The 22,046-nt window shown below is 35.5% G+C and overlaps 1 pseudogene; it reads left to right on the forward strand.

Moving 5' to 3' along the window:
- The first annotated feature begins 950 nt into the window (after positions 1-950).
- Positions 951-19,024, forward strand: LOC126950444 (AP-2 complex subunit beta-like; annotated as a pseudogene).
- Positions 19,025-22,046: the final 3,022 nt, after the last annotated feature.

Raw genomic sequence — 22,046 nt, forward strand, 5'->3', positions numbered from 1 at the left:
AATTCTTGCACTGGTTCCTTTTCATCTAGAGATGTTGGCATTTCTCATTCTCAAAAGAATTTTCTTCCTTTTTTTCTATATTATCATGTTTGTAAAAAAAAATTCCCTTCTTCTCCCTACCTAGGGTGTGTGACTGTAGAGTATTTTGATTAGAGTCTTTTTGCTTTGCTTTAAAGCCTAACACTTCTGACAGCAGATTTTACATTGGGCTGTGGAGTTCTATCTACAGCCCAGTAAATAATATCTACAAGTAAAAGCCAGCTGTGGTACAAGCAGATGGTATGTACCTGATCTTTGCTCACTGTGAGGTACTCTCTGTTGCTTCAGGTGATGGGTTGGATAGTGGAGTGCTAGGTGTCCTAAACTTTCTCTTTCAAAAGGGTTAGGGGACACAGCTGGACAGAGCAAAAATTCCTGACTTGGCTATGAATACCCCTATGGCAACACAAGCACTGGCCCTAATGAGGGTGGCTAGGAAGAGCTTTTGGTGAAATGCACTGAAGTATCTATCTGCTGGGCAGTGAGGTGGTTGCACTGGCTCCTCATCCTAGGTAATCAGGAACATGGACGGTTACTCTCTTAGAACCCTGTTCCAGAGCTTGTAACTCCTAGTGAAGATGCATACTGTAGTGTAGATCCAGATCACAACGTGGTTGAAAGTCTTGGGAAATGCCTATTTGGTAACTCTCTGCAGGAGTGGTTTTGGAACAGAACTTCATCATTCACCCTGATACAGATAGCATTATGGTTTGCCTGTTCTCTGATATAGTAGCGCTGCAGCTTTATATAAAGGAGGAGGGGGTCCACCTTTGGATTCCTGTGAGTGTGTGTTGGTTGTGGTGGTGGCAGCTTGTTAAGTTGGCCTAACCTCAGGCACTGGGGAGCGAAAGTGGTCAGGTGCCAGTAGAGTTGAAATGGGATAAGTAGTTTCCCAATTCCTCAGCCCCTAGATGGCCCATTGGGCAGTCTGTATGAGTCCTTATAGGGCTGGATGGGGGTTTGATCAGCCCAGGGTTCAGGTGCTGGCTGTGATGGAGGGAGATGGCCTGGTCCCCAAGTCATTGGCCAAACTCTCAGGAACAGGTAGGCAGAATGACTCAGTGGTGGGAAACCAAATGAAGACCACAGGCCTGCGGGGTTAGGGTTTTAAGAAAGGTTCTGGGCCACAGCTTAAATGCTCATGTGGGGGAAGGGTGAGGGAGCTAGGATGCCAGAAGGCAGTAAGCCCTGTTAGGCAGGGAGTCGCGGAGGAAGGGGAGTCCTATAGTAAGCAATCTGGTTGCCTCTCAGTACTGTGGCTGTGGCATGCTGTGGCAGGCTGTGATCTGTGAAAGCTGTCAGTCCCTTTGTTCTCTCCCTAGACTGTCAGTTACCTCTGGAGAAGGGCCTGCCAAATTACCTCCTGGATGGAACATCTGCCCTGGGACCCAAGCCTGTGGCCCTTGCTTGGCAAGGAGAAATGGGGGCAAGGTCTGTAGTCTGTTCACTCCTCAGCACCAGCGATGCAGCATCTACCCTAGGGGCCTGCAAAGAGCCTGTCCTCTCTTGTTGGTGGGGATATGGCAGCTGGCACTAAGGTGTTCAGGAATCCAAGGCTAATGGAAGTCCTTATGGGCTTGAGTGGTGCATCTACTGAATCAAGTGGTGTTCTGTGTCTGGAAGCCTGGGCAGGAAGAGGTGTGGGCGGCTTTCTGATGGCCAGGATTGCAAAGGTCTATGGCAGAAGTGTGGGTCTTTGGGGGCTTCTCACTCTCCCTTTCCCCATGTTAGGGAGCTTCTCCTGGATCTGTACTGATCCTGGGTGGGCAGCTGCCTAGCTTTGCACCTCTCTGTTCTCCATGGATTCTGTTGCTTCCTTGCTGAATCCCAACGTGGAGTTGGATGGTCCACTTGAAGAAATAGCATTTGCTCATCATCTTGTTTCCTCTCTGTGAGAGCTGAGCTCACTAGTTGCTTCTGGTCTACCACCTTGAACGAGAATCTCTATAATCTTTACATAATATAGGTTGGTGCAAAAGTAACTGTGGTTTTAGAACATGAATATTAAATCATTATAACTAGGTTCAAATAAATCTTTATTAATCAAAATGTGATTCATTACAATCAATGCATATTCAACAATGATAAATAAGTTTGTTTATGCCTATAGAATCAAAATTCATCCTTTGGGAATTTATGAACTCTTAAAAGATCTTTCTGTATCCTGTTAGTTTTGAAAGCATTTTTCCTGCAAAAAGTTGTCAAGGTGATTGAAGAAGTGGTAGTCGGTTGGCAAGAGATCAGGTGAATATGATGGATGAGGCAAAACGTTGTAGCCCAATCCGTTCAACTTTTGAAGCATTGGTTGCCTGATGTGCAGTCAAGTGTTGTGGTGGAGAAGAATTGTACCCTTTCTGTTGAGCATTGTCAACTGTAGGCATTGCAGTTTTTGGTGCATATCATCGACTGCTGAGCATACTTCTCAGATGTAATGGTTTCACCAGGATTCAGAAAGCTGTATTGGATATTACTGGCAGCAGACCAACAAAGAGTGACCATTACCTTTTAATGGCACAACTTTAACTTTGGAAAGTGATTTGGACCTGCTTATCAGTCCAGTTACTGAGCTGGTCATCACTAGTTGTCATATGAAATCCACTTTTCATCACACATCACAATCCGATCAAGAAATGGTTTATTGTTCTTGCTTAGAATAAGAGAAGAAGATACTTCAAAACTACATATTTAAAAAAAATGTTGCTCAACTTTTGAGGGACCCACTTAATTGAACTTTTATATTTTCCAATTTGCTTCTAATGCAGAACCACCATAGAATGGTAGACCTTGAATTATTCGGCAACTTCTCATGTAGTTGTAGGAAGATCAGCTTGGATGATTGCTGTCAATTGGTCGTTGTCAACTTCTAATGGCCAGTCACTACATTTCTTATCTTTAAGGTGCTTGTCTCTTTTGCAAAACTTGAACCACCAATGCACTGTACGTTCATTAGCAGTTCCTGTACCAAACTGTGTTGTGAGTTGTCTCCACTGCCTTATAACCCATTTTGAATTCAAATAAGAAAAATTGCTGGAATATGCTTTTTGTCTAACATCGTTTCCATAGTCTAAAATAAACATAAAATAGACAGCATGTAATAAATCATTAGTAAAAACAAGCAAACAAACAAAAAAACATAAAGTGAGAAATTCTCATTAAAACAATGTATAACATAAGCATGTTTATTTAAGAATGTATTCCAATATCAAATGACAAATTCCAACAATGCAAAAATGGCAATTACTTTTGCAATCACCTATTCTATTATATGCCCTTTATAAAAATTAAGTGAAGAGTATTACATGAATATTCACCTTATATATATTTCTTTAAATATATATATTTAAAGAAATATAAATTATATATTTATATATAAATATGCATTATTTATTTATATTTATTACGTTAACATTTCTAGTGCTTTTCATTCCTCCCTATGGATTTGACTATACATTGGTAACACTTTCTTTCAACCTGATGTCCTTCCTTTAGTATTTCCTGCAGTGAACTTGTGTTAGTCTTGAATTCTTCGTTATTAATTGGAAAAACCTTTATTTCACATATATTTCTAAAACCTAATTTCACTGAATATGAAAATTCATAATTGGTAGGGTTTTTTTTTTTTTCCTTCAGCAGTTCAAATATGTTTCAATGTCTTTTTTTCCTCCATTTTTTCTAGTGAGAAGTCAGCCATTCATTGTATCATTTGGTTTATTTGATGTATACTTTCAATAATTTTCTTTGTTTTTAGCTTTCAGCTGTTTGATATATTCAGGTATGATACTCCGTGTTTCTACTGTTTGGGGTTCATTGAAGTTGTTAGATCTGTAAGTTAATATTTCTCATCAAATTTTGAGCATTTGGAATCACTGTCACTACAGACATTTTTCTGATCCCTTATGTTTTTATTCATTTCCTGGAACTCCAATTCACTTATGTTGAAATGCTTCCTTTTGTTCCACATACCACAAAATATCTGTTTTTTCTTTTTATTTTTTTCTCTCCATTTTTTGAATTTTAAAATTTCTGTTGTTTTATCTTTAGGCTTACACATTCTTGATTTATTTCAAGTTGCTTATTAAACAGCAGAGATTTTAATTTCAGCTATTACATTTTTGAGTCCTCTAATTTACACTCATTTCCTTTTGTTTTTTACAATTTACAATCTTTTTTTTTATAATTTACAATTTTATTTTATAATTTACAACCTCCATTGAGATTTATTATTGATTTATTTGGTGCATGTTTTTCTTTGATTATTTGAACATGGATTCCTTCATTTCTTTGAATATATACATAATCTCTACTTTTATAAATTATAAAAAAAATCTACTCTAACGTCTAGATCCATCTGAAGCCAATTTCTACTGGCTGTTTTTGTTTTTGTTTTTGTTTTTTCCTGGTTATTGTTCCCTTTCCTATTTCTTTGTCTAGTTCATGAATGGCAATTTGGTTAATAATTATAATAACAGATATATATCAATTTTGGGCACTCTTTTGTTCTCCTGAAGGCTGTTTTTGTTAATTTTAGTAGTCAATTATCTGCACTCAAATTGTGAAATAGGTCTCCATTATGTTTTGCAGCATTTATTAGTCCATATTCATACTGCTATAACTAACTACCTGAGACTGAATAACTTACAAAGAAAAGAGGTTTAATTGGCTCACAGTTCTACAGGCTGTACAGAAATCATGGCCGGGGAGGCCTCAGGAAACTTTCAGTTATAATGAAAGGCGAAGGGGAAGCAGGCACGTCTTACGTGCCTGAGCAGGGGGAAGAGGTTGAGGTGGCAGATATTACACATTTCTAAACAACCAGATCTTGGGTAACTCACTGGCTGCCATGAGCACTGCACCAAAAGGGAAATCCTCTCCCATAATCCAATCACCTTCCACCAGGCCCCACCTCTAACATTGGGGATTACAATTTGACATGAGATTTGAGCGAGGACACACATCGAAGTCATATCACAGTCTCTCATGTATCTGCTCTGTTTTTTTTTTTTTTTTCTGATTCCCTTGGGATCTCCCCTATGTCCGCATAGTTCGACATTACTTAGTGATTCTAGCAAAGGATGTGCTCAAGGACCTTAAAGTAATACTGTAAGTTTTCTACCCCTACCACCCCAGCTATATGTGAGTTGAGGATTATATGCAAAGGTTTAGCAAGTTCATATTCTCCCCAGGCTTTCAATTTTCACTGAGGTCTCTGGGGTTTCTCACACATTTTTATTTTAGCTGCCAGCCAATTGTATTTGAAAAATTTATTATTTCAGTTCTTCTCTGGCTCTCTTGCTTCTAAATCTTCCCACTGAATTTCTACTTGCTCTTCTAACGGCCCTGATTTGAGTCCATAACCAGCATCAAGTAAAGCTGTGGGATTTTGCCAAACCAAACTGATATGATGGAAATGCCTATAGGCAAGAATGCTACAGACTCGTTTTTTAATCTAATGCATTACCCATTTTTTCCTGAGTAAACACTTCTCGAGTTATGCTGAAATTTGTTTTAAAAATGTTTACTTGCTTTATACTTTTTTCTATTGAGAAGAATAGATACTCCTCTGATGACAATTGCGAGAAAATACTTTCTTTACTGATAATACACCAGAAAACACATTTGAGATAGTTAATGCATTTTTTTAAAATTCTAAAATAAACAAACCTATCATAGTATAGTTACTACAGACAGGTTAATATAATTCACAAAAGAAATACTTAACTTAAGCCATCAGAACAGTTTAAGCTCCTTTAAAAAATTATTATGCATCCTGGAGTTCCATAAGTTAAAACAAAATCTATTAATGAATTATATACACTTTATTAATCCATACAATACTCTCAGTCTTATGAAATATACTATTGCACAATGTAAGCATCATAGTTTTAAAGACGCAATAGCAAAGATGGATATACATGAAGCTTTCCTTTGTATTAATGAGGGAAATAAAAAAACATTAGATTTAAGAAAATCAATGATACACTGAAGCATCAAATTTTGCTTTCATATTAGTGAAGCATGTCTAGGAACAAAGTAATTATTATTTCTGCAGTAAAGATAAATCTGTTTTAAGAAAATAATATATCTTGATAATAATACATATTCTACTTCTATTGAGTCCTTATTATAGAACAACTACTGTGCTTATCTTGTACATAGATCTTATCATTTGACCCTCACAATTGCCTTGTGGTGGGTTCCATTAACAGACAGTTTAACTTAGAGCTTTAGAATGACAGCATTGCCTTCCTATGCACATTATTAATGTTTTGGAAGGAAAAAAAGCTGATGTGTCTCTTTTTATTCTCTATATTGAGAATTAGTTAAATTACTAACAAAATATTCTCAACATCTATTTTCAAAATGCCCTTAAAGGTTAGCCTTTTTTTCCTCATGTTAGTGACTTTAGTGTACTCATCACTGTGAAGAAAAATGAAGTACAGAGTCTTTAGAATATGAGTGATAATAACTTGGAGAATGATTAGAGCAATGATGCAAACTTTATCAGGAAACATACAGGTCTAATGGTTTTAGTTTGGAATGCATATGACTAAGTATCTGATCTAAGTTTTACATAAATAAAAGCGAATAATATAGAAAACCCTAGAAACTACTAATTCTTCTGTTTTGTTTTCTGAAATTTTACTGCATTCCATTTATACCTTAAACTAAAGAAATGTCTTAGCCTAGACAAATCGACTTCCTCTTCTCCATTGCCTGAACTCAATCTGTATTTCTCCGAGCTCTGATTGCCTGGGTCCCAGCATTTTGTGTGTGTATGTGTGATTCTGTGTACACTTACTTCATTTGTATTTATTTGATTATTTCCAATTATCTTATTTTTACAAAAAATATTTACCAGAAGTCAAATGAGCAGAAGGGCTACTTTAAATCTCTACTCTTCTTGTTTTTACTTGGAGGAAAGGTCTATAGTAAGTGAGATCACTAAAGGAAAGAGTCTAATTAAGAAAGTAAACATAGTAGTATTTTCTGACGAGAATTTAAGGAATTGTCACCTTGATTGACAACTGACTAAATCTCTGTAATTTACCCCATCCTATTTGAATTTATTTCCATCTCACACGGGCCCTGGTTTCTTTTACCTGTGAGTCTAATATATGAACCACTGGCCTCCATTCATTTTCAATCTATCACTAACTAAACTTCCAGGATGACACCTTCATGACAACTGCTGCATCTCCCCACTCCCCCACCATTTCTGAGTTTCTCAAACATTCAAATCGACGACCTAGGTCTGGCATTTTATGCCTTTCTTTGTTGCTTTTGACTTTCGCGTTTGGCGCTCAAACATAAATACAGTTTTCCTTAGTGTGTCAAATAATTTATTTTATGCTTTCTCCTATGTTTGAGTCACTTTCTTCATCTGTCTGCCAGCATTCAGTCTTCAGTGAAAGTCAATTTTCAGATATCTTTGCTCTAAGAATATTTCTCCAATGGAGAAAAAATTTGTCTCAGTTTTGTGATATCGTTTTCAAAATGTCGGACAGTTTATAAAAATTTTTAACCTGAACAATTTTATTTAATCCTGTCAGCAACCTTGTGTAAGGAAGGTATCACTCGTTCTATTATGAACATGAATAATTGAAGTTGTTTTTAAAACCACAATATTGATAAATATTTCACAACAGAAAAGTTTTTCAAATCCAAGTTTTCTGTCTTTCATGACCAGAATTTTTTTCATTATGCAACTTTGCTCATATTGTAAGGTATTCTGGAAAGTGAGGTAGAGTAATACACCTGGGAAATTCAGCTAACTTAGCTAAAAGTTAATTTCTTTGATTGTAACGTGGACATCCTACTAACACAATTTATCAGATTCTGGGGATAATTTTTATGTTAATAATAATACCCACATTGAATTGAGTAACTATTTTGTGCAGATATGTGGACCTTTTGTTTTCGCTCATTAATCTTCACAGCAATATGTGGACTGCTTATATTCTTATCTAACTTGCCTTCTTTGACTTGCAAACTGGAGTGCCTTCCTTCTTGAAACTCAAGGATGCTATACTCTGACTAGGGTCTCCTTTTTCTCTTCACCTATTTTTTCCAGAGTTCATTTGACTTTGCCCCCTCCTTCCACCGAAGCAGGTCTTATTAAGGTTATAGTTTTTGCTGTCATCAAAGTTATAAATGAACACAAGCTGCTAAATTTAATGGTGCATTTTCAGTCTGCTCTATTCTATCAGCAGCATTTGACACAACTAATCCTCACTTTTTCTTAAAATATTTTCTCTATCTGGCCTTCAAAACACTAGCCTTTTAGTTTTCTCCTTACTTCGCTGACCACTGCTTTCCTGAATTACTTTGAGTTTTCTGTCTTTAAACTTTGAAGAACTGCTGGGTTTAGTATTTTTCTTTCTTTTCTCCAACTGTACTTATAGCCTAGACTATTCTTCTGAGACTCATGAATTACATACCAAACACATAATGCTGCTTACTTCTAAATTTATTTATCCAACTAGAAACCTTCTTCTGTATTATAGATTTATGTGTCCACCAATCTATTTGACTTTTCCACCTTGATATTTTAAAGTTATCTCAAGTAATCACATTCAAATCCAAATTCCTTGATTTTCATGTACAGTCCTAAACCTACTTCTTCCTGTCTTCCTCCATTCTTCTCTATCCTTTCAGTTACGTAAACCCTGACTTTGTTTCCTATTGCTGTTGTATCAAATTAGGACAATTTTTATAACTTAAAGCAACACAAATGTATTCTCTTGCAGTTCTGGAAATCAAAAGTCTCAAGCAAGTTTTATTAGGCTAAAATCAAGATGTTGTCAGGGCTGGTTTGTACTGATGGCTCAAAGGTATAATTCATTCTCTTACCTTTTCTAGAACCTAGAGGCTGTTTTTATTCCTGGCTCCTTACCATACATTACATAGCATTTTCTCCCTTCGTTTCTGTCATCACATAGCCCTCTTCCTCTGTGATGATTCCTGAGTCATCCTTAAAATGATTTTTCTGGTTACATTGAGCCTGCCATGAAAATCTAAAATAATCTCCCCATTTCAAAACCTTTAACTTAATTTCAACTCCTAAATCCGTTTTGCCATATAATTTAACATTCACAGGTTCCTGGGATTAGCACATATTCAGAATGCAATTAATTCAGCCTACAACAGACTATATGCCTTGGAGTCATTCTTCACTGCTCTCTTTCTCTCACAAACCACATCTAATTCATCAACAAATCCTACTATGTATACACATATATTTTTGAAACCAGGCCTTGCCGTATCACTCAGGCTGGAGTGCAGTGACACAACCATGGCTCATTGCAGCTTTGACCTCCTGGACTCAAGTGATCCTCCCACCTCAGTCTCCTGAGTAACTAGGACTACAGGTGCACACTACCATACCTGGCTACAGTTTTCCAAGCTTTTATAGAGACAGAGTCTCGCTATGTTGCCCAGGCTGATTTTGAACTCCTCGGCTCAAGCAATCCTCCCACCTTGGCTCCCAAAGTGCTGAGTTTACAGGCACAAGTTCCACACCCAGCTCTAAATCTACTTTTGAAATGTACCCATAGTCTGACCACTTCTTATCACCTTCTCTGACCCCAAATTGTTGAAATCACTGTAATCTGGATTCAAGGACAACCTCCAGCTAATCCCCTTACTTCTAACCTTGCCATTGTATGGTTCATTCTTCTCCCACATCTTATACACTTTTCTAACGGTTTCTGTTCCCTCTCAAAATTACATTTAAAATGCTCATCATGGTTTACATGTCTCTAAATCATGCCTCCAGTTTATCTGCTTGCCCTTGCTCTATCACTTGGCCCCTCACACATTCCACTATAGCCACACCTGTCTCTGCATGATCAATCATAGGGCCTTTGGACTTATATTCTTGTATCTGGATCATTTTTCCCTAGATGATTGCACAAGGGTGGATCTCTCATTACCTTTAAATTTCTCTCATGCTGTAAGACAAATTTTCCTTACAACATTATTGTGAATAGTAGAATGTCCCAAGTACTTTCTCTTCTCTTGTTCTGTTTTTCTTTTTAATACTTATTACCACCTGACACATTACAAATTTCTTTGTTTAATAATTTCCTGATGATCTCTTCACAAAGTCTAGGACAGCAGCCCTGTATCCACACGGTCAGATGATGCTTGCCATGCTGTAAACAATTATTAACTATGTGTTGAATGACTAAACAAATGAGCGAATGAATTAATGCATATAAAACATTGAAGTTAGAGGTAGAGATCATTTTCCTCACTTTACAGGCAAGAAAACTGAATCCAAATTGAGATACATGCACTGAATTATGAGAAGAGACAGAGGATTTGAGCTCATGTTTTCTGACTCCAAACACTTTCTTAAGCTGTATATTATAATGACATGCTCAGTAAGTGGTGCAACCATGCTAAAAGAACATAAAGATTTTAGGTTTTGGAACTCTTTACTGCATATGTATGATATATAGTTAATATTTACCAGCAATGAGAGAGTTCGTACTGATTTTTAAATTTTATCTTAAAATGTCTTTAACTAACATCTTCTCCAAGAGACCACAGATATATTAAATAGGCTTTCTTAAATAAGATATACGTATGGATTATACTTGTTTACTACGATGTTAAAACTACTTGCCTTGTCTTTTCCCGCTATGCCCGTGGCTGCTTCCCTTAAGTATTTGCCCCATTGTCCCTCCTCTATCTTATGAAGAATGGCACGAACACATTCTGTGTCCCCTCATTCTACTTTATTTTTCTTCATAAAATTTCTTGTCAGTAGTTGATATCATTTTATTAGATATTTACTTATTAATTTGCTTAATGCTTACCTCTAACACCAGACTATAAACCCAATAAATGTAGGGATTTTAAAATTATATCTTTTAATATATTTAAATACATTGTTATATACTATTTTATGTTATTATTGTTCATTCATTCACTCATTCATTTTACTATACTATAAGCACTGAATAAATATTTTTCAAAAATAATTCCAGTAGAAGTTCATATAGGCTAAGTTATTTAACAGTTTATTAGCTGTAAATTGGCAAATATTTTATACCTGGTTAGGAATTTATTCATTCACTTCACACGGTTTTACTTAGAGCCTACTATATTCTAGGAACAAAATTACATGCTGGGTGAAAATAAAATAAAATAAGCACTAATGACTAATATTTATTAATATTTATCATGACATGAATACATTGTCAAAAATACTTTGTAACTTAGCTTCTAGTATGGTTGGCTTCTGTCTCCCATTCTCACTAAGAAACAAATGCAATATAGAGAACATTAAAATAGCCCTGGTCTAGAAGTTTGGGTTCATAGGTTTAAGAAAAGTCCTTAGACCAGTGTTTTCAATGCATTTTCCATATGGCACTGTAGTCTAAAACTTTTCTAGGTAACAATGTCAGGGGATGAAACTTTCAGATACTGAATGCAAGTGGCCAGCATTCTTTTATTATGAAAAATCCATTATTCTTATCTTCACAGAACTGGAATAGTAAGTGTAAGTTAGGGGTGGTTACTAAGGCCCTTTGCAGGTAAGAGTGAGGATCATGGCAAAAAAAAAGTGCTGCCTTTGGGGTCAATTGCTTAAGTCAATCTAATTCTAGGCTGCAAGAGGCCAGGCATTATTGAGTTTACACCATTTTCAGTCCCCTTAATAAGAATAGGTAACCACTTAAGGATTTTTGGAAGGAGCTCTTAGAAGAATAAAAAGTACATATTTGCTTGGAGTGTTCCTTTTCCATAAATTCTTTAAGAATCAAGCATGGCGGGAGTTGGTACCTGAATGGAAAGGATTACGGACACATTCACTTCTAACAACCACCTTGCCTAGAAGGCCCAAAGCTGACGACTGTACACTTAACAAATTTGGACTAAACACACAGACTCACACAAAAAGGAGAAATTACATTGAGCAAGGATCCCAGTTTGACTGGTACAGCCTGAATAGATTATAAGTAGCAACTTAAAAGGTATAGAATCCTTTATAGGCCAGGAATTCTCTTTTCCAAATAGGCAGAACATGGCTTTAGAGGGCAGGCTTTGGAATCTTTGGTAGCCTGTGTTAAGATCTCCATTTTAAGAGCAAGTAATTACCTTTTCTGGCAAACTTGGAGGGATGATTTGTCTAATAACTAACTGGGATATTGTTGCATTTTGTTTAAAAGTTTTGGAAGAGCCACAACCACACTGTTTCAACCAAATCCTCTTGTTTGCCTGCTCTATGTTGTTGACAGTAAATTAAACAGCAAAACAGAACAATCTAATGGAGAAGACCAGCCCTCGGTGATTTATTGACTACCAGGTATCTACAACCTGACTTGCCACCTTCTGTCTTGACTAGATGGCTCCTGTGAATATTAGAAAACTACATGCATGAAGACTTCTGAGATATAGATCCAATTATGGGGGGTGAGTGATAAAATTTGCCAAAAAATAGATTTCATGTGGTGAACTAACTACATGGAAAGATTTCCTAAGCTAATGTGAAGAGAGAAAAACTGAATGCAATCATCACGAACTCAAAGGTGTGTGTATCTATGTGTGTTTGCGCATGTGTGTTTTCAAGTCTCTGCCTAACCTGCTTGGTGTGTCTAAATCTTCTTATAAAAATTCTAAGAATCTTTGTTAGCAGATCAGGGAATGCAGGTATTACAGGACATAATTCACCAGCAAAAACTATTACTGGGGAAAATTATCACAGCCGCAAAGAAGTATGTAATCAATTTTAAAAGAGTCTTTGATAGTGCCTTAGGAGAAACTCAGGGAAAATGCGGAAATCTAGCACAGAACTTTTAGGCAAAAATGAATGATAGAGGCTGGGTGTGGTGGCTCACACCTATAATCCCAGCACTTCTGGAGGCTAAGATGGGTGGATCACATGAGGTCGGGAGTTTGAGACCAGACTGGCCAACATGGTGAAATCCCGTCTCTACTAAAAATTCAAAAATTAGCCAAGAGTGGTGGTGCACATCTGTAAATCCCAGCCACTTGGGAGGCTGAGGCATGAGAATCACTTGAACCTGGGAGGCAGAGGTTGTAGTGAGCAGAGATCGTGCCACTGCACTCCAGCCTGGGCAATAGAGGAGACTCCATCTCAATAAAAACCAAAAAAAAAAAAAAAAAAAAAGAGCATGATTGAGGATCTCTGCTTTTCCCTAAAGCTCTGTGCACTTGGGCTTAGGGAACTCCATGAAAGATACTTCCAATTTAAAAATCTTTTGAGTCTGATTTTCATTTGTGGTAATATGAGAAAAAGAAGAACATCAGGCCAGAAGAGCCTATGTCCTAGTCTGCTCAGGCAGCCATAACAAAATGCAATCGATTGGGTGTCTGAAACACCAGAGATATATTTTCTCACTGATCACAGTTCAACAGCATTTAGTTTCTAGTGAGGGTTTCCTTCCTGGCTTGTAGATGGTCATATATCATTGTGTGCTCACATGACCTCTTGTTTGTGTGCTGGAAAAGAGACTGCTGTGGTGTCTGTTCTTATAAAGGGCACCAGCCCTATTGGATTAGAGCCACAATTTATTACCTCATTTAACCTTTATCATGGCTTTATAGGCCCTATCTTCAAATACTATTTTTACTATTTCATTCTATACTATTTATTATACTATTTATTTCTTTATTATATTATATTACTATTTGATGTTATAGCTTCAAAATTTGAATTCTGGAGGGAAAACATTCAGTTCATAGAGACATAGAAAATGCTTTTGCCACTTGAAGCAATGCAGAGAGAAGTTCAGGAAATTGAGTCTGCAGACACTGTAAGGACAAAGATCATGCGTACAGTGCTGCCTTTTGCAAATATTGGATCTTCAGCACGAGAATAGCATGGATGTTATGTTTCTGAATTTCTATGCTAGGAAATGCTAGGGTGAAGGTAGAGTGAAGAACATATGTTCATGCTTATAGAAAAACAATATACTCCCGCTAAACAAAAAGGAATACTTCAAGAAGATTTAGTAACTGAAGGAGTCACAAGGGCAAATTTGTTAATTTGCTTCTGTGGGAGTCTTTCAAGAGCCATGTATTCAGTTTGTGGAGTTCTCACTAGCACTATATTCCTCAAAGGCTAGATTAAGGATGACATTGTAGGAGGAACACAGATATATTTATTCTATCCACCTTTTATAGTTTTCTTTTCTTCAATATTTGTTTTTAATTTATGGTAAAACATACATAACATAAAACTTACCATGTTAGCCCTTTTAAAGTATACAGTTAAGTGGAATTAAGTGTGTTAGTATTGTTGTGCTACCATCACCACCATTCATCCACAGAATTTTTATTTATTTTGTGAAACTGAAACTCTGTATCCATTAAGTAATAACTTCTTATTTCCCCCTCCCGGAAGCCCTGAGAAACAAGCATTTTACCTTCTACCTCAATGAGTGTGACTTCTCTAGATACTTAAGTGTAATCCTCATATTTGTCCTTTTGTCAATGGCTTATTTCACTCAGCATAATGTCCTTAAGATCCATTTATGTTTTAGCATGTGCCAGAATATCATTTCTTGTTAAGGCTGAATAGTATTTCATTGTATGTATATAATTATCTTTTGTTTATCCATTGACTGTCTTCTACCTTTTGTCTATTGCAAATAATGCTGCTATAAAAATAGTTGTATAGATATCACTTCATGTCCCTGCTTTCAATTGTTGGAGGTATGTAATCAAAGTGGAATTGGTAGATCACAGAATGATTCTATGTTTAACTTTTTGAGGAAATGCTATCCTGTTGCCTACAGTGGCTACACCATTTTACATTCCTACCAACAAAGCACAAGGGTTCCAGTGTCTACACATCTTCATCAGTGCTTGTTATTTCCTGTTTCTTTCATAATAGCCACCTTAATGGGTGATAAATGGTATCTCATTGTGGTTTTAACTTGCATTTCCCTAATTATTAATGATGTTGAGAATATATGCATGTACTTACTGACTATTTGTACATCTCCTTTGGAGAAACATTTATTTATTTACTTTGTCTACTTTAAATTGGATTGTTTGTGTTTTTTGTTGTTGAGTTTTAGAAATTCTCCATATATTCTGAATATTAATCCTTTATCAGATATGTTATTTGCAAGTATTTTTTCTCTAATTCTGCATACTGCCCTTTTACTCTATTGATAGTGTCTTTTATTGCTTAAAGAAAAAATATTTTTGATGTCTAATTTGCCTACTTATTTTGCCTGTGCCTTTGTTGTCGTGACCAAGAAAATATTGTCAAGTCAAACATCATAAAGCTTTTTCCTATGTTTTCTTTTTAAGAATTTTATAGTTTTGGGTCTTATGTTTAGGCCCTTGATGTCTTTTGCATTAATTTTTAATATAGCATGGGTTAAAGTTCCAACTTTATTCTTTTGCATGTGGATTTCCAATTTTTCTGACAAAGTTAGTTTAAAAGACTTCTTTTTCTACTGAAATGGTCTGGGAAATCTGGCCCAAGGTAATTTGAAAATACATATGAAGATTTATTTCTGGATTCCCTATTCTATTTCATTAATCTTATGTCTATCTTTGTGCCAGTGCCACACTGTTTTGATTGCCATAGCTTTGTAATATGTTTTAAAATCAGAATGTAGAAGATAAGTATCTTAATTCATCTTTTCCAAGATTGTTTTGGCTCTTCAGAATTCCTTGAGTTTACATGCAAATTTTAGGATAGATTTTTCAATTTCTGGAAAAAAGTCATCATTAGTATTTTGATAGAGATTGCATTGAATTTGTAGATATCTCTGGGCTAGTGATGTCTTAACAATATTATGTTTTGTAGTCTATGAAATCAGTATGCCTTAATTTATTAACGTCTTTAAAAATATCTTTCAACAATGTTTTATACTTTAAGTATACAAGTCTTTCACTACCTTGGTTTAATTTATTCCTAAGAATTTTATTTTATTCATTTCAATACTATTATAAGTGAAAAAGTTTTTATTTTATATTGTTCATTGTTAGTGTATAAAAATGCAACTTTTTTTGTGTTAAATTTGTATCTCACAACTTTGCCGAATTTATTATTTCTTTTTTTTTTTTTTTTTTTTTTTTTTTTTTTTTTTTTTTTGAGATGGAGTCTCGCTCTGTCGCCCAGGCTGGAGTGCAGTGGCATGATCTCGGCTCACTGCAAGCTCCGCCTCCCGGGTTCACGTCATTCTCCTGCCTCAGCCTCCCAAGTAGCTGGGACTACAGGCGCCGGTCACCACACCCGGCTTTTTTTTTTGTATTTTTAGTAGAGATGGGGTTTCACCGTGTTAGCCAGGATGATCTTGATCTACTGACCTCGTGCTCCACCTGCCTCGGCCTCCCAAAGGGCTGGGATTACAGGCGTGAGCCACCACGCCCGGCCTGAATTTACTATTTCTAAAAGTGTTTTTGTGAAATATTTAGGGTTTTCTTCTTATAAAATTATACTGTTTGTGAACAGAGATAATTTTATTTATTCCTTTTCTATTTGAATTCCTTTTATTTCTTTTTCTTGCCTAATTGTCATGGCTAGGACTTCCAGTACTTTGTTGAATAGAAATGACAAAAAGTGAGCATTCTTGTCTTGTTTTAAATCTTAATGGTAATGCTTCCAGTTTTTCACCATTATGTATGAGGTTAGCTGGGTTTTTCATACATGGACTTTATTATTTTGAAGTAATTTCTTTCTATTCATAGTTGGTTGATTGGTCATGGAATAGTGTTGAATCTTACCATGTTGCTGATTTTTTTGCATCAGTTTGTGGTTTAGTTCCCCTTCACTCTGTTAATGTATTGCATTGATTGATTTTTATATATTAAACCATTCTTACATTCCAGGAATAAATTCCACCATAATGGTGTATAATATTTTAAGCGAGCTATTGAATTCAATTTGATAATATGTTTTTGGTGAGTAATTTGTTTATCATGATATTGGTCTATAGATTTATTTTTCTGTATTTTCTTGGTTAGGCTTTGATATCAATTTAATACTTTACTCAGAATCGGCTTGAAAGTGTTCTCTCTAAATTTTCAGAAGAGTTTAGGGAGAATGGGTGTTAATTCCTCTTTAAATGTTTGAGAAAATTTACCCATTAAGCTGTCTAGTCCTGGGCTTTACTTTGTTGGGAGGTTGTTGATTATTGATTTAATCTCCTTATTAGTTATAGGTCTATTCAGATATTCTACTTTTTCATGATTCAGTCTTGGTATGCTTTGTTTTTGTAGGAACATGTCTATTTCATCTAAGCTATTAAATTTTTTGGAGTGCAATTTATCTTAGTACTCTCGTAATATTTTCGTATCTTTATAAACAGTAGTAATGTCCTCTCTTTTATTTCTGATGTTACTTTTTTGAATCTTCTATTTTTCTTCGCCCATCTAGCTAAAAGTTTATCAATTTTGTTGAACTTTCCAAAGAACCAACTCTTGCCTTTATTATTTCTATTGTTTTTCTATTATTGATTTTGCTTATCTTTGCTCTAATTTTTATTTCCTTTTTAGAGCTAACTTTGTGTTTAGTTTGTTTTTCTATTTCTAGTTTGCTAAAGTGTAATGTTAGGCTTATTGATGTGATATCTTTTTTTTTTTCCTTTTTAATATAAGCATTTATTTACACCTATAAATTTTTCACATAACACTGTGTTTGCTGCATCCTGTAAGCTTTGGTCTGTTATGCTATAATTTTCATCAGTTTCAAGATATTTTATAATTTCCCTTATGATTTCTTTTTTGATCCACTTGTTGTTTAAGAGTGTGCTGTACAGAATTCTGATAATCCTGACCTTCAAGACAGGGGCATATTTATTGGTGTGTTCTCTCAACCGACCAAGTCACAGCTAAACAAGTAGTCTTGTCTGAGAAGTCACTGCTCTCTGAGGAGACAGACCTTATTAAGCTAACTCTACTGGAGAGCTCGTGTGCCACATTTGTTCTTTGGTCCCTGTGTATCATAAGTCTCCAAATATTTTTGTGGAAGGAAGTCATGGAATCCGTTGTAAACAGTTGCCATTTCATCATGGGAGCACTGATTGAGGTGACAGCCCTGTTGGTACCACCACTGCAACTAACCCGAAACAGCCTCAGGGAATCCCTTCTTAAGGTGATTTTATGGGGCATCTTTTAAAACTTGACCTCAGTCAATGTGCCACAGGTGTCCTTCATGCAGATGGGAGCAGTGGATCTCTTGGGAGGAGGACTAGACAGTCTGGTGGGAAAATTCTTCATCCTATCATGGATGTCTGCAACCTTTGTTTCTTCACCTACTTGCTGTGGTCAACAGTGGACTGAATGACCTGTGTGAAGTCTCCACAGGGATAGACACGGCGCCTGGTGGGTATGTGGCTCCTAAGTCTTTTTCTGGCTACCTGAATTAAAGGATAAAGGCTTAGAGATTTCAGGAACATTGACTCACCACCAAGGGCACATCTTTATGGAAATGAACTTCACCAATACAGCTCTGCAGCATATGACAGATTTTGCAACCTAGTTTAACAAGAATGGCCATCCATACACCACTGATGCCAAACCAGGACATTGATGTCTCCCTTCCTCTCAACACCTTGGGTGCAGTCATGAAGATGGAAACTCTGAATAACCTGCTGGTGGCTGTGAAAAACAATATTGATGTCTTCTACTTGAGCCACCTCACCCCACTCAGTGTGCTTTTTAGAAGATAGCAAAATGGAGCACCAGGTCTTCCTTGCAGCAGGAAAGGATATTCCCAATGAAATGAACTTCACTTTTAGATTAAGGAATGTCATTTAAATGCTGACACTGTTTCCAGCAAGTTGCGAAACAATAATGTTTATACTATTGCCAAGAGGAATGTGGAAGGGCAGGACATGCTGTACAAGTCCCTGAAGCTCACTAATGGCATTTGGATTTTGGCGGAGCTACGTATCCACCTGGGAAACCCCATTATATGCTGTCACTGAAGCGCAGAGCTCCTGAAGTCTCTCAATACATTCATCAAGTCTGGGATGACATTTTGAAAAACTAACAAAACTGGTCCACTACCTTCCAATCATGCTGTGATCAGTGCAAGCCAAGAATTCTTAACTGGAAGAAATCGTATTGCTGTGTAGAATCTGAACCCAAACATACTGAGGCAACCCAGCAAGGTAGTAACTAGTCTAACCTGTCTAACCTGTGCCAACATTAGAGTACAACCTGTTGGATACTTTTAGCTTCCTGTGAACATTGGTAACCACTGCTTCAGTCACCTCCCACCTCTTGCCACCTGCTGCTGCTATCTGTGCTTACTTGTGGACTTCTCCATGCTGTGCCAATGGCCAGCTTTTTCTACACCCTCTTTTGAGTGTAGTTTGGTATCTTGTAATTGAGAGCTCGTTTCAAAAGCAGAAAAAGACAACAAGTATTAAAGCAAGAATGTGTCACTGAAAAAAAAGTGGGTTGTTTAACTTACACATATTTGTAGATTTCCCACTTCTACTATTGTTTTTCAGTTTCATTCCATTGTGATCAGAAAAGAATCACTGTACAATTTTAAACCTTTAACATTTATTAAAACTTGTTTAGTGGCCTAAAATATCATCTATCCTGGAGAATGTCCATGTGTACTTCAAAGGAATATGCTACTGTTGATTAGAATAAAATTATATTTTATTATTTTCTTTATTTTGATTAGGAAAGTGAGATTTAGGAATGAAATAGTTTGCCTAGGATCAAGCAACAAGGAAGGTGACTTGGAAAGTTTAGAAACTGAAGTTTATTTAACATGAACCTTTTATAATCAAAACATAATTTTCAAGTAGTTTAAAATATGATTCTTAAATAAATAAACCCATGCCACAGATCTTAATTTAATTCATTAATTCTTAATAAAGTACTTAATATTGTAAAGATAGAACAAAATTATATTGAGAATCTGTCTATACCTATTTTGAAGGAAAAAAATGCTAAAATAAGACTGCAGTGTTAAATAGTTAATTTGCTATATGGTAATATTAAAAAATCTTTGGAATTTTTTTTTCTACCAGATATAAGTCCACAATTGAAGATGAAACATATAAATGTTTGACCTCTAACTGAAAAATAAATTCAAAAACACGTAGAGATTCTTAAGTAATTCCCTGGTATGACATTAAAAGTGCGTGCCATACTCTCGATATGACTTCATTCTTTTGATTTTCTAATTTTGTATAACTTTTCTCAATATTATTACACATTGTAAATTGATGGAATTTTTCTTCTGAGTTTTAAATTTTCTGGGTCATCAACTTTGGAAAACTGACATGTATTAAATGAAAAATGGGGATTTATCATAGAGAGTCTTTTTTTCTTATCTGTGGAGTTACATTTCACAGTTTGATAAAATTCTTAGCAATTTGTGCCAATGCAGGAATGTGAACAACACTTTGAGGACAACTTTTGGTATAAGGGAACATTGCTGATACCTGGGAAGTACTAGTGCATAATGAGTTTGGTGCTTAGATTTTCTAAATTGTGTATTTTTTTTTACATTAGCTACAGTCAACATATAAAGTTTATAAAGATATAAAATATTTGATATAATTTCAAATATTTCACCCACTTTGCAGGTCTCAACATTAGCTCATGGATGTTGAGTGCGAAGCTTTTAAGATAATTTTTTATAATGTCACCTACATAACCTGGAATTTTCAGGTTAGAGTACATCTTTCTCCCACCTTAAGTATTTAGGTCGTACATAGTAAAAATAACAAAATTGTAGATCATAGAAATAAAAATACATCGTTTAAGGCAAAATAAGAGTACAGGATGGTTGAATAGTCCATTTATTTTATTAACTTGAGTGAAATGAATTAACATTCTTTAGCCAATATCAGAATGGAGGCAAATTCACCATTAAACTGAGGAACATATCTCTGGAGATTCTCTCTGAGCCGAAATAATTTTACAAATATGTGGTTAATTAGTTTCATCTCTGAATATGCCAGCAACAGTGAAAGAGCTGAATGATCTATGAACTATGAACCTCTCACTTTACAAGTGGTCCAATAAGAGCAGTGTTTAGCATGCACACAGCTCATGTGAAGCTGTTGGAATCTCCTTTGTATTCTATCCCTGCTTTCTAGGTTAATAGAGGGCTTACATGTTTAGAACTGTCAAGTGAATATCTTTTTACAAGCATTACACTAATTTCAGTAGAGGGTAAAAGAACAAAGAATGTAATCTTATTCATATAATTCAAGAGCACTCAATTATTTGGGCACTCTGAGATCGTTATTTTATCATTTCGAAGAACAGGCAGTTAATTGAAGGATAAAGTGGATCTGATTTAGACAAACTTTGTTTTAAAAAATACTTATCTATGGAAATTCCTGTTGCTATTTCAAGTTTTCCAAGTAGTAGTGGTTTTTTTAAAATTTTTTTTTATTTTTTTATTTTTTGTCTGTTGTTGTTGTTCTTAAGACTGTTATTCCAGCTTCTAATTTTAAATCTTATTGATACATGCTTTCTCTAGTTTTCTCATATAAACACATACATTACTGTCTGATATATTTTAGTAGCCTCTTTCTTCAGCATTTGATCCTTTCTTCAATATTTTCTGTCTTTTACCAGATTGACTATATCTTATTTCCCCAGTATAATACTGTAGTCTTCACTGTTCCCTCAATATCAACCTTTTTCTTCATAGTTCATAATTAGATTGGGGATGATAAAACACAAATATATTGCCAATGAACTTCTATAATCTTGTCAACAATGGCAATTTTTTAGAAGTTTAGGGAATTTGTGGTTTTCATATTGTTGCCTGTGAAGGTAGCATTTGTGTACTCATCAGGAAATCAAATGCTAATGGCGAAAGCAAACTATTATAAGCAAAATGATATAGCCAATTAGCTCACCTTTTTCTGTAAGATTTTGTTTAATCATGTGTAGAGTTGATAATAAATTGTTAAGGATGGGGCATTTTTTAAACATCATCTGGTTTCACCACTCCGTTCTTAACATGAGGAATATATATCCAGAAATATTAAGTGACCCATCAAAGTTTCACAGTTCCAAACATCTTTCAT

The sequence above is a fragment of the Macaca thibetana genome, chromosome 1 (genome assembly GCF_024542745.1).
Source record: "Macaca thibetana thibetana isolate TM-01 chromosome 1, ASM2454274v1, whole genome shotgun sequence".
NCBI lineage: Eukaryota > Metazoa > Chordata > Mammalia > Primates > Cercopithecidae > Macaca > Macaca thibetana.